At 47.7% G+C, this 11614-nt stretch overlaps 1 non-coding gene across 1 annotated transcript; it reads right to left on the minus strand.

Moving 5' to 3' along the window:
- Positions 1 to 9528: 9528 nt before the first annotated feature.
- LOC113618646 (U8 small nucleolar RNA) lies at positions 9529 to 9673 on the minus strand. Its single transcript, XR_003432077.1, has one exon. It is a non-coding gene; the product is annotated as a U8 small nucleolar RNA (small nucleolar RNA).
- Positions 9674 to 11614: the final 1941 nt, after the last annotated feature.

Genomic DNA, 11614 nt, shown 5'->3' on the forward strand with positions numbered 1-11614 from the left:
GCTGTGTGAGAAGCCAAAGAAATAGGGGTGACAGCAGAGAGCTCCAGGCACCACCAGGAGAGATAGCCCCCTCCCTTTCCCCAGTGGATGCCCTTGACCTCATTAAAAATAAGATGAGGCAGAAATCAGAGAGGGCACAGCCTCAGCCCTGGAGCCTCTGCTAAGATTAGCGGGAGCTCTGAACACCCACTCCCCACCCCCTTGGACATAGACTTCTAGGGAGGGGCCAGAGACAGCATGCTTCGTTAAAAACCCATCAACCACAGAAATTATTTTTAGCAAATTGATGACTTCATGGAGGGCTGGGAATACTACATAGAGGGCTGGAATGGTGACAGGGACAGTCAGGTTAGACAGATGGCAGGAGCTGTATCTGGAAAGCTAGGAAGCATAGGTACCGCAGCCCGGTCACACCCCAGCTATGCAAATGTAGGCAACGTATTGGACTCCTCAGTGCTTCAGTTCCCACTTTTATAATAACGATGTTGCAAGGGTATGAAGCATAGTGACACAATATGTAAAATGCTTACTGTAGTGTCTGCTCCTGGAAGGCACCCAGTGCGTGGCCGCCGATCATTATAAATTATAAATCAACGTCCACACATTCAGCGCTTTCTTATTAGTCTACATAAAATTCCTGACCTACAGGTAGGATATGTTGCATTATTAGTCCTATATTAGAAACCTGTGTATGTCATTGTTGTACCCAAAACACACTGTCTGCCTTTCACAGTGAGGTGGTGGTGAATAGCACACATTCTGGAATCTACTAAGGTTTGAATCCTGGCTCTGCCTATCACGGGCTGTGGACCCCCAGCCAGTCATAAGCCCCTCTTGGTTTCAGTGTCTTATCTGAGGATAAGAAACATATAGGGCTGCTGTAAAGATGAAATGAGCTCCTACTCTTATGTGTCACCCTTTGTTCCTGAAAAGTCTTTCTCACGGGAGTGTGCGCGCAGGGTGGGCGTGGGGACAGGCGGCCGAAGACTGGAGGGGAAGAGGAGGTTTCCTTCTATACTCCTCAGCGTCCCTGGTCCTGTCGTGAGGCAGATCGAGGTCCAGTTGAAGGCTGCAGCTGGGGCCCCTGTATCTCAGTTATGACCGTGAACAGATTGATTTGGCTGTAAACAGTGTCAGGGGGCCTTCCATGTAAGGCTGTCTCTTTGGTTTTGCAGTTGGTCTGATATCCCAAAAGCAGGGAGGGCTTGCCAAGAGGATCCCAGGAGCAGCGTGCAGTTTGAGAATTTGGGAAGTGAAGCGGCGTCAGTGCCCCCTCGTTACGCCGCAGAGCCCCTCCCTGCCACTGCCGATGGTCATTGCACTGGCACGGGCACTCGGGCTTACTTGCTGTTCTTGAGGCAGTTCCTGAGCTCCAAGGGCAGAAAGCCAACCGTGACAAGGAATTGTGCTACTTGGGAACAGAAGGGAGGGATGTCGAGGTTTGATTGTTCTGAAACATTAGAAAATCTGCAAGATGATGTCTCCAGAGCATTTAATGTTTAGTTGGTGCTAAGCACCATGAGGGGTAAAAGGGGATGGGTTTCTGTCTGCAGGGCGCTTGCACTCTGTAAGGAAGTCTCTTTCCTGCAGAGGGTGGGAGCTGAGGGTGCTGTGCTGGGCAAGCCAAACTCAGGGGCTTGTCTGCACCTGGACCCAATTAGATGGTGATATCATGAGTCGAATCCCATGACAGATGAGCCTTTGGGAGATCCTGGGTGGAAGTGGGCCTGTGAGATGAATGCACATAACTTGTGGCCAGAACATGGAAAATATGCTTTTAAAAAGAAGACCAAGTAACAACCGAAGAAAAATTATTTGAGGACTCAGTAATGATACTAACTGGTATAAATCAACATCTTGAAACTACAATAGAAAAAAGCAAAAACAGAACACCCCTGGCATCTGGGATTAGGGCAGGAACAGACTGGGAAAGGGCTGAGGGAGCTTACAGAGATGATGGTAATGTTTTATGTCTCTTGATAGGGTTTAGAGTATATAGATGCATTCATTTGTCAAAACTCGACAGATGCACATGAAAGACTTGTGCATTTATCATGTGTAAGATCTGTTTCAAAAGAAAAAAGTGTAAAAAAAATTGAACTCTTGTTAGTGATAAAAAAAATTAAAAAAGAAGCGTATTCAAAAAAAAAAATCACCAAAACATATCTGCACATTTTTGGCCCTCCATAAAAAGGAGGGCTCCAATTCACCTCTCCTTGAAGGCAAGCCATCTTTTTTTTTTTAACATCTTTATTGGAGTATAATTGCTTTACAATGGTGTGTTAGGTTCTACTTTATAACAAAGTGAATCAGTTATACATATACATATGTCCCCATATCTCTTCCTTCTTGCATCTCCCTCCCTCCCACCCTCCCTATCCCACCCCTCTAGGTGGTCACAAAGCACTGAGCTGATCTCCCTGTGCTATGCGGCTGCTTCCCACTAGCTATCTATTTTACATTTAATTTATATATGTCCATGCCACTGTCTCACTTTGTCCCAGCTTACCCTTCCCCCTCCCTGTATTCTCAAGTCCATTCTCTAGTAGGTCTGCATCTTTATTCCCATCTTGCCCCTAGGTTCTTCATGACCTTTTTTTTTTTTAGATTCCATATGTATGTGTTAGCATATGGTATTTGTTTTTGTCTTTCTGACTTACGTCACTCTGTATGACAGTCTCTAGATCCATCCACCTCACTACAAATACCTCAGTTTCATTCCTTTTTATGGCTGAGTAATATTCCATTGTATATATGTGCCACACCTTCTTTATCCATTCATCTGTTGATGGACACTTAGGTTGCTTCCATGTCCTGGCTATTGTAAATAGAGCTGCAATGAAGATTTTGGTACATGACTCTTTTTGAGTTATTGTTTTCTCAGGGTATATGCCCAGTAATGGGATTGCTGGGTCATATGGTAGTTCTATTTTTAGTGTTTTAAGGAACCTCCATACTGTTCTCCATAGTGGCTGTATCAATTTACATTCCCACCAACAGTGCAAGAGAGTTCCCTTTTCTCCACACCCTCTCCAGCATTTATTATCTCACACCAGTCAAAATGGCCATCATCAAAAACTCTACAAACAGTAAATGCTGGAGACAAGCCGTCTTAATGGCTCATTTCTGAGGAGTAGGATGTGGCAGAAGAAAGAGCGACTTCCACAGCTGGGCCTTAAAAAAAGATACAGCTTCTGTCTCTGTTGGGATGCTTGCCCTGGGAATCTAGGTTGACAGATGCCCATTGGGAGTAACTGTAGGCGGTTCTGACCAGTTGCTATTAACAGGAGCTGTCGGTTTGTTCCTCTAACCATAGCGTCCAGAAGACTCAAGACAAATCCAACTGTCCCAGACTTGTACCAAGCACGGCACTTTTCCTCCCTGGTCCTTTCTCCTGTCACCTGTTCCTATACGGCCCCATACCATGACTTTGCCCCCTGTGACCCACACTGTGACCTTGGTCTGTGTGCCTCTCAGCCGGCCGCATTCACTGACCATCGCAAAGGCAACACTAACATGTAAGTTACTTTTCCAGGGTATGACTCCTAAGTGAGGTGGAAGGTCTGCCCATAGAAATGCTATTCTTTACAGTGATGTCCTGTTCCCACTAATTCCCGGTGGTATCACTTAATGACGATGAACTTTCTCTGTGGCTGCCCGTGGCTCCCTGCCCCACCAACTGATCAATCTTTGCAGTTGGAGGCATTTAACCATCAGCCCCAGACTCTGGGTCTAATCCTTTTCTTGGAGAGGGGAACCACGAGGACTCCTGGACAGTAGTAGAGGGGCTTAAGGCAGCTGGGCAACTTTCTCCATTCTGATCAAATACCCCTTAAACTGGTTCTCCACCAGATCACAGGGGAGCAGGCCACATGGAGCACCAGTTTCTGCCAGTTCGTCTTCTGACTCGCTTTCTAGGAACAGAGACTTTCCTTTATCTGTTGGCCATATCTGTCCCCTAAGGCTGGAGGGGCAAGGCTGTCCTTTCCCCAGTACTTTTTTCACAGCTGTAATCCTACGTGTGAAATTCATTCTCTGCGGGTTGTTCTATACTATTTTCCAGATAATAATGACCACTTTTATGGAATTTCTCTTTTTTTCTACCATTGAGGCAAATGACTCCCGTCTGCCCTATCCTTGTGCTTTGTGAAGTCCCCTCATCAGACCTCACAACACTGGCTGCACCCTTCTTATGAAGCAGAGGGAGCCCCTAGGACACGTCCTGGCTCATAGCAACCACTCTGTAAATGTCGCGGAGGGAACGAGTTACAGGACAGAGTGAAAGCTTTTCCTGAATGAGGAAAGGAAGCCAGTGGGGCTTCTCTACTCAGAGAGACGCCCCCTCCTCCCCCCAGGCCCTAGGGACAGTCAGCGTTGCCCTTCTCACACCCTGTCCCCCACCTGGCATTGGGAGTGAGCCACAGGCCATCTGCCTTGGAGTCACACTCCTTCCCCCACATCAACCACCTGCCAGAGCGCATGAGCATATGATCCCTGAGAATACTTGATGAAGGTCATTAGGAGCTCCCTCGCCTGAAAGAGCTTCCAGTCCTGTCGGTGAACCAAGAACCTGTTAATAGACGGAACCCATCTTGCTGGGTTAAGTGCTTAGGGAAGAAAGGCTTCTTGATGTGTGGCAGGGGCAGGGGGACACAGTCCAGATCTGGCGTGGTAGAGACTGCTGCTCCCTACCAAGTGTCCACATGATCCTTGAGGCAGATACAAGCACGTGTGTCTTCTCTAGGCGCTCGCTCTCTCTCTCTCTCTCTCTCTCTCTCTCTCTCTCTCTCTCTCTCTCTATCTCTATCTCTATCTCTTTCCTCCTCCCTTTCTCCCTCCCTCCATCTCTCTCTCTCCCCACTTGCCTGGAAGGAAAAAGTCTAAGATGGTGTCGCTGCATTATGAAAACAATTCGGATCCCAGAGTCACTGCCAAGGAGAGGACCCAGGTCTGTGAGAGGCGCAAAGCAGAGCGGTGCGGGGAAGCTGGCTCAGGGGACCCATGCAGGAGGTGCGCTCGGCCCACATCAGACCGTGCTGTGAGTGAGAAGCAGGGTCTTTACACGTCCCAGGTTGAGAGGCCGGGGTTTATTTGCTACAACAGCTAAGCTTATTCTAGTCCATCTAATACACATGGGGTATTGTGATGAGGTGATTTCTTTCATGTTAGGTTTCCTATTCATCTTCTGTGAAACTTACAGGATTTAAGCACTGTCGAGACACGTTAAGTAGTTCAACATGGAGTCACGGTGGCCAATGGGAACTTCCATGCTAGTTGTTTTGAAATGTCCTCTGCGGGACTGCGGGAGTCTTCAAGTGATGAACGAAGACTACTGCTTTAGATGAGAAGTTTGATGGGTCACGCGTGTCACTGGAACAGGAGCAATGGATAGAGCCAAGATCCCTTCCCCTGGGGTAACCGTGACGTCTTCAAAAGAGATGCTAAGCAGAGTGACTTGAAGGCTCTTTGCGGGAGGACCCAACCCTTAGTTCCCCCCTTTCCCTACTTGACTGGCCTGTGTTGTGTTCTAAACGTGTGCCGTATATGAATCGTGATTCGTGACTGTTGACTACCAGTTCGTGTATCTCCAACCCCGTGACTCTTACCTGCCCTTACTGCTGGGCCCTGCAACAAACAGTTGTTTCGGATGGAGAAAATAGCGTGTACCAAGAGCTCTAAGGTGGGATACAGAGAAAACAAATGGGGGCCATTTAAGCCTCTCCTCTGAAGTCACCCAGAATAACTTCTGCCAACGCTAAACCTTCAATTACAAGCTGTAAATCATTTTTGCATGTTACCAGGCCCAGTGATTTTTCAGTCTGATGTGACACATCTCAGGCCTTCCCATCAAGTGTCAAGAAATGAAATGTCAAATTCTGAGTTGTTTTGCCTACTGGATAGCAGTGAAAGGGCCTCGTGTGCAAAGCTTACCAGCCTGGAAGGAGCCTTGGCCAGGGAGTCAGGCTGTCAGTTCTAATCCCAGCGCTGGCCAAGGCCACAAACACACAGCAGCTGGGCCATTACTGTGAACGAGAAGATTGGAAAAGATGATCTGAATGGTTTCCACTAGTTGTGATGATTGTGTGCTATTGTGATTCTAACAAGGTTTGTCACACTGCGTTGCCCCAAGAAAGCTCAACAAATGAAACTGATGGAACACGTCTGTAACCACGTGATCACGACTCAGAAGGGGGTTTCCACAAGCCTGGTGGGGTGCAGGGGATCTGGCTTTGGTCTCGCGAGGTCCTGGCAGGCACGCCGAACTCAGCCTTGGTGGTAGATCTTCTGAGAGAGGAGAACCTTCCCCCTTTGCTCATAAGAATGCTCTGGGTCAGCCTAGTAGACATCTGGCCTCGTGCTGTTGTTTGTCAAGACCACTGGACTTTGTTTAAGGCTTGGAGCTTTTAGACCAAGCACTCACACGACGTGTCAGCCAGATGAATCTGGACGAGTCACTGAACCTCTCTGAGCCTGTAACTCCATCTGTGAAGTAAGATATAATAGTATCTACTTTGCAGAATTGTCATGTGCATTCAGTGAAGCCCTGCATACGAAAACCTCTAACAAAACCTATTTCATGGAGTAGACCCTTACCAAGTTTAATGAACAGATGTACAGGTGGGTGGATGGATGGACAGATGGAAAGTATTCTATCTAAAACCAACGACTGGGGAGGCAATCAAGATGGCAGAGTAGTAGGACCTGAAGCTCACCTCCTCCCACAGATAAAACCAACTGCTTACTAGGGAGATAGGGAATGTTTTAGGATATTGTAAGAGGTTAGGGCTTAAACCGAAACACTGCCTGAACCTATTTGCATTATATCCTTTGCTATCCTAGAGGGAATGGGTTCTCTGAATTCTGTATCTGCTGCCTAAAGAATTCTTATTGTTTTCTCATCATCTGTCTTAAGGCGAGTGATTTCAAGCTATCCAATAGGCTCCATTCTTCCGCTAAGTTTTGGATTTCAAAACGTTCCTGTTCAGGCTTCCATTTACTTCATGACTTTACAAACTTTGATCACCCTGCCTTTTCCACCTTCTTTTTCTAGCTTGAAGCTCTTTGTTCTTTTTAGGTTATCCTCCTCAGGCAGCCTCCTTAGCCCTTTGATCGTGTGAAGTTTTCTTCACTGAGTGTCTCCGGCACTGTTATGTCATTATTCTTAAGAAGACTTGACTCTCAGTTTAACCACATAGAGGGTGGGAGGGGGAGAAAACAGAGGAGATCAAATAAGTTATGAAACTGACGTTCTGAAAATAAGAATATGTGGTAATTGCCAACTGAGTGATAGATGCTTTGATGTGCCCCCCACACACCTCGAAATTCTAATAGAAAGTGAGAATTGGGAGCTCCCCTGGGGAGCATCTGGCCTAGTCTCTTCCACACTTGCTCAGACATAAGAATCATCTGAACCACTTGTTCAATGTACAGATTCCAGGGCTCTGTGGGGACCAGTGCTGTCCAGGATGGCGGCCAGCAGCCACGGGTGATGAGTGAGCACTTGAAAGGTGGCAAATCCGAAATGAGTTGTGTTGTAAGTATAAAATACACGCTAGATTTTGCAGGCTTCGTACAAAGAAAGAGTATAAAATATCTCATAACTGTTTTCTATTGACTACATCTTGAAATGATAGAAGTTTGAATTTATGGGATTAAGTAAAAGATATGGACCTCCCTGGTGGCGCAGTGGTTAAGAATCTGCCTGCCAATGCAGGGGACACGGGTTCGAGCCCTGGTCTGGGAACATCCCAAATTCCGCGGAAGAACTAAGCCCTTGCGTCACAACTACTGAGCCTGCGCTCTAGAGCCGGCGAGCCACAACTACTGAGCCCACGCGCCCAGAGAGCCCATGCTCCGCAACGAGAGAAGCCACCACAATGAGAAGCCTGCGCACCTCAACAAAGAGCAGCCCCCCTCACCTCAACTAGAGAAAGCCCGCGCTCAGCAACGAAGACCCAACGCAGCCAAAAATCAATCAATCAATACATTTATATTTAAAAGAAGATATTAGAATTAATTTCACTTACTTCTTTATACTTTTTTTTTTAAACTGTGGCTGTGAGAACATTAGAAATGACATGAATGGCTCATATTCCATTCTGCTGGACAAGGCTGGTCCAGACGTACCGAATCAGAGTCCCTGTGGGAGGGGCTTATGCTTGTCAAGTATTCCCGGTGACTCTCAAGACCAGGAGAACGGGGGAAGCACAAATAGCACAAGGAACACATTTGACAGGTGAGGAAATTCACATTCAGAGAGTTTTATCAGCTTGTCCAAAGTCACGCCGAAATCCATATTGTAAGGGCCAGGGAGTCAAACGATGACCTCATCAGAAAGTAAGCTGCGTTAAGTGCAGACATTTGGACTGTTTCGTTCACTGATGCGTCCCCAGTGCTGAGAGCAGTATGTGGCATAGAGCTACTTATAATATATGTTGAACGAATGAGGCCACTTAGACCCAATGTTCATGAAGTTAAATGCGTAATTTCCGTCCCCTAATGGCCTGGTCTGCTTTGTTCTCTTCTTGAGGCTGCAGATAATAAGAGGGTTGTTATCTACAAGGGAAAGGAAAGCACATTATCGGTCATCTAGAAACTATCCTTGAAAATCACAACACAAACCACATTAGCATCTCCTAGAGAGCATCTCCTTTGCAGGCAAATTTGACTTTCAACTCATCCATTCAAACAGTGTCCTAAGAGTAATTTGTCCCACTAAGAAACATAGTCGCAACAGGTTTTTTCCCCCGCCCCGCTCCACCTGTTGGAAATACTACCTCCTCTACCAAAAATAAAGAAGGAATATTTTTTTCCTAAACCACCTGCGCTGAAAGCACCCAGAGGATCTACTCCTAACTCCCTCTGGGGCTCATGGTTTCTATTTTTAATCATGCAGCGTGCAGAGAGAAAAACAGCTCTCAAAGGAATTGCTTTGCAGAGAAACTGTAAACATCCTCTGGCTTCTACATGTGAATGTGGGAGAGCAGTGGACTCTTCAGAAATCAGGAATGACAAGGGAACAACGGCATTTGAATCACCCACCAAAACCAAAACCGAAACCTAATTACTGGCCTCATCCTCTGTGTCCTATAAATTGCTCACCAGGCAGCTGCAAGGAGGAAGCCCAATTTCATACCGAGGGATGGAGCAAATCTTCCGTGTGGGCAAACATTCAGTCAGATGGGAGGGTGACTCATAGACCATTCTGCCCACTGTTAGAATGCGCGCCCACCTGCCTCTTCAAGGGCTGAAATAATCCGTTATCACGCGACTGCGGGAAAATCTAATTGTGACCTTGGTCCCCCAGCCCCTGTTGAATTGCTCACTCCCAGCCTCGGCTTTAATTACGTGACACTTGGAGGGAGAAACACAGAAAAGACAAAGCCTATGTTGGTCTTTTAGTAAAAATGGAAATTGATCAGAGTTCAGTCACATGCTTGGTGGTCTGGGGACCATGTGTGGTTTCCCCCGATCGCCCGGAAACTTGCTGCTATGCCCATTGCCAGGGCCCACCCCAAACTCTCTAATTACCGAGTGCAACCCCCGGGAAGATGGACATCTTGCAAGGCCTGATGACGCACAGCCGTGAATCACGAATCACGCGAGCTCCAATGATCATGTTCTATTCTGTCCTCCGAAAGGAGGAACAGGTAAGGTGTATCCTACCTGACGATGGGAAGATGTATATTTTAATCGGCTCTCCTAGTGATGACCTATGCCTGCAAATGTTTGAAAATACCAGTCTAGAGTCACATCTGCCACACTGAACTTTGTGAAAGTCAAACTCAACTATATGGATGAAGAAATACGTGTCACATTCCAGGGCATGGGACTCTTTCCTCAGGCCCCAGACTCTGCTTCTGAATCCCAGCCTGTAGTAGCCACTGTCTGGCGGGACCATCGGTGTGATAGCACCCAGCAGACAGCCTCACCAAAGACTCCTCATTCCCAGATTTCCTGATCTGGACCCAAGCTCTGAAACCCTCACAGGGCATTCTGCTACTAACTACAGTCGGAATCAAATGGAGCCGGTCATGCACTTTGGACCGTATGCCCTGCCCACCTGGTAGACCCTGATGCCCAGCCTAACGCCCTAGTCTGCCATGGGGAAGCATCCCCTTCTTCTGCCCGATGTGCTATGGGGACCTCTGTGCCTTGTGTCCCATTCCTAGACGTGCTGGGGCTCACTATCCTCGCGGAATCCCAGAGATAGAAACCGTTCAGGGAAAGTTTATCTTCGATGTGCGTGCGGGCTGAGTTCAGAAGGCTGGGTGTGATCACAGTAGGGGGAAGAGGAGGCGGTCAGGGTGGAGCCCGTGGAAGGGGGCCGGCAGAGCTGAGGGGTACTTACTGCGGTGTCACCAGGCAAGGAGACACCACAGAGGAAAGGACAGTCAGCTGTTGTTTCTTCATGCCAGTTCATCCCCAACCCACGAGCTCCTATCTCTGACCCTTCCAGGATTAGATGGAGGGGGAGGAGCTACAGAAGCAAAGGTGATTGTACATCCGCAAGGCAGGTGCACTGGAGGATTTGGCATTGGTACCGCTGGCTTGTGTGAGCAGCGAAAAAACGCCTCTGTGTGTGTGTGTGTCTGTGTATATCTGTGTGTGTCTTTGTGTGTATATCTGTGTGTCTGTGTCTGCCTGTGTGTTGCTCCTTCCTCGAGATTCTTCCTCTGGGAGGCCCACCTGCACTCTGTGTTCAGCTGGGCGACCTCCCTCCTCCGGTTGGCCCCTTGCAGTTCTCCCTGAGCTTCTACAGCCTCCCTTCTCCCTGGGGTCCCCCTCCCCTCCTAGTGGTCCCCTTGGCATGCATCAGTTTTAAGACAATGTGGAATGTTCGGGAAATGTGTAGCTTTGCCTCCCGTCAGGGAGCTCCAGACGCATCCTCCTGCCTTTAAGCATCTGAGGGATATCAGACAGTAGGCTGTATGCGCTGCACATTCCATGGAAACTTCTGGAGCGTCCTTCTGGTCTTGACTACAACACCCTGTCCCTCATCCCCATAGGGGTGGTGAAGTGGCAGAGTAGAGGGGAAATGCCGAGCACTCTGAAAACCCTCCCCAGAGGGATTTTTTTGCCTCATCCTCTTCAACCTCATCTTTTGAGAGGGCTGGAGGTTGAAGATTAACTAACATTGACTAACCAGCTTCAGTTCATTCCCCAAGCAATTCCTCCACAAGTCAGCTAGCTCCTCTCTTGAAAATGCCGTGTTGCTTTCCGTGCTCCCAGGCTTTGGGGCCTCAGCCCAAACTGACGAGCATCTCATTTTAATATCTTGTTTCTCATGTACAATTATAATGCAAGGTGGTATTTATTCTAATGGAAACATGCATATATTGCAATAGAATGATAAGGTAATCTAACAGCAAACAAAGGAGGGAGTGTCTAACCTTGTCTGGGACAACTAAGAGGATCTTTGCAAAGGAAGTGATATGTGAGCTGCATCTGAAGGTCGAAGGGGAGATATTCAGTTCTGATGGAGACGGTGTTCTTCTAGGTTTCACACAGCCGAGTGCTTCTCTCTCTGTGACAGCTCATGCTCGTTAGACAATCTCAGAAATGGTTTCCAGAGCCTGACGTCCAGTGGCTGTCAAACCATCTGTAGGGAAAG

Source organism: Aethalodelphis obliquidens, unplaced genomic scaffold (genome assembly GCF_003676395.1).
Source record: "Aethalodelphis obliquidens isolate GAN/ISIS:26980383/991018 unplaced genomic scaffold, ASM367639v1 scaffold5, whole genome shotgun sequence".
Lineage (NCBI taxonomy): Eukaryota > Metazoa > Chordata > Mammalia > Artiodactyla > Delphinidae > Aethalodelphis > Aethalodelphis obliquidens.